This window comes from Ovis aries, chromosome 8, assembly GCF_016772045.2.
Source record: "Ovis aries strain OAR_USU_Benz2616 breed Rambouillet chromosome 8, ARS-UI_Ramb_v3.0, whole genome shotgun sequence".
In the NCBI taxonomy this organism is placed as follows: Eukaryota; Metazoa; Chordata; class Mammalia; order Artiodactyla; family Bovidae; genus Ovis; species Ovis aries.
Window position 1 is genome coordinate 63,131,254 of NC_056061.1, and position 2,262 is coordinate 63,133,515.

General features: G+C 44.9%; 1 pseudogene; it reads left to right on the forward strand.

The window, feature by feature from the left end:
- Window positions 1–671: 671 nt before the first annotated feature.
- Window positions 672–1,173, forward strand: LOC101113418 (cysteine-rich PDZ-binding protein-like; annotated as a pseudogene).
- Window positions 1,174–2,262: the final 1,089 nt, after the last annotated feature.

Sequence of the window (2,262 nt, forward strand, 5' to 3'; positions counted from 1 at the left end):
ACTTAGTAATAGAGGGGCTGCCCATCAGACACCACCCAGCTTCCTCCAGACTTCAGGGAATCCCAGACAGGACTTCAAACTCATTTCTCTCTCGCATGCCACAAAGCAGGGCAGGGGAGGCTCATTGTTCCTGATTAAGCACGCACTGGTTCTCCCCACATTACCTCTCCCAGGTCTTTCTCCAGCTGCTCTTATCTTCGTGTCCAGGACCAGGCATGTCAGTCTACATGACCCATCTGTTCACACCTGTCTGTTACTCCGTGACTCTGCTCTCCTTGATACCCTTCTGTGACGGGGGGAGTCAACTAGTACAGCCAAACCAGATTCACAAAGGGAATTCTCCAGGAAAGCCCTGTGAATATGGTTATCTGTCCATGCCTCTCAAATAAGGAATCCCAGCGTAGGATGTTCCCTTTACTCTCACTTCCCTCTTTCTCCTCCTCTCATTAGGTGACAGTGCAGGGAACTAGGCTCTGAAGTCTGTGAGCCAGAGCCCTTCAGTTCTGATTACAGCCAGTAGGGGGTGCCTGTGAGGTGAGGAAAGGTGGGTAGGCGCCAACCTGTGGAGCCACCTTGTTTCCAGAAGAGGACAGTTGTGAGAAGCAAGTGGCCATCAAGGTTTGAGTTTAGAATTAGTGTTTCGAGTAATGAATCAAAGACAACTCCAGCTTGGCTGTAGTGTTGATATCTTCCAGCTGCTGCTTGTTCTGCGGCTGAGGGTATCATCGCGAAAGGATGGTGTGCGAAAAATGTGAAAAGAAGCTTGGTACTGTTATCACTCCAGATACATGGAAAGATGGTGCAAGGAATACCACAGAAAGCGGTGGAAGAAAGCTGAACGAAAATAAGGCTTTGACCTCAAAAAAAAGCAAGGTTTGATCCGTATGGAAAGAATAAGTTCTCCACTTGCAGAATTTGTAAAAGTTCTGTACACCAACCCCGTTCTCATTATTGCCAGGGCTGTGCCTACAAAAAGGGCATCTGCGCTATGTGTGGAAAAAAGGTTTTGGATACCAAAAACTACAAGCAAACGTCTGTTTAGATGTATTGACGTTTCGGGTTTTCCGTATGATTTTACTTTTTGCTTTGAATTTTCAGGGCATAACTTAGATGTTCAAGTTACAAGATAACATGTCTTAAGACAAATAAACCAGGGAAGTAGAAAAAAAAAAGACAACTCCACCAGGTCCTAGTATGTCCTGATTCCTGTCCTCCCCCACCTCCATCACTTCCCAACACAGCAGCCAGTGATTCTTTAAAAACATAAGTCCCTGGAGAAGGAAATGGCAACCCACTCCAGTGTTCTTGCCTGGGATATGCCATGGACAGAGGAGCCTGGAGAGCTGCAGTCCATGAGGTTGCAAGAGAGTCGGACACGACTTAGCAACTACACAACAATGTTTGTATACAGCACATGGCAACCCACTGCAGTATTCTTGCCAGGAGAATTTCATGGACACAGGATCCTGGCAGACTACATTCCACAGGGTCGTAAAGAGTTGGACACACCTGAATGACTAACACTTTCACTTTTTCGCATAACTTAGATGGTAATTTTACTTCCTTCTGCAGATTCTGGTTTTGTTGTTTTGTCACTTCAGAAAGCCAAATAAACTATGATTTATCCACATGATGGAAAGTTGTGCAACCATTAAAATGTTTGCAATAGCAAATGCTTATTATAAACAAGAATAAAATACAAAAATATTTTGTGTAATCCAATTACACATGTAAGAAGTGGAGAATAATAAAAGCCCAAGAAGAAAGCTACTACACATTAAAATGATTTTCTTTGGTATTGAAAAAAGTGAGTCCCAACATGTCACATCTGTGCTTAAAGACTTGCAGTGGCTCCCATCGTGTTCTGAGTAAAAGCCAAAGGCTTTGGGTGGCCTACAGACCCTGCGACCTGCCTTGCTTTACTCTCTGACCTCATTTCCTCTTGCTCACTCAGCTGCAGCCCATACTGTTCCTCAAACACACCAGGCACATCCCTGCCTCAGTGTTTGTTCTGGCCACTTACTCCTCCCAAGTCTCCTTCCTCAATACAAACACGGCAGTTCCTTCACTTCTTAAGATCTGTGAGGTGCGCCTCTGACACATGATTCACGTCTCCCTGCTTCATTTTTCTGCATTGTTCTTACCACCATCAGACATACTATAGACTTGATTATTTGCAGTGGTCACTCTTCTCCACTACAATGTCAGACCCAGAAGAGGAAGGAGTTTCCCTGCTTTATTCGTTGTTTAGTCCCCAGCACC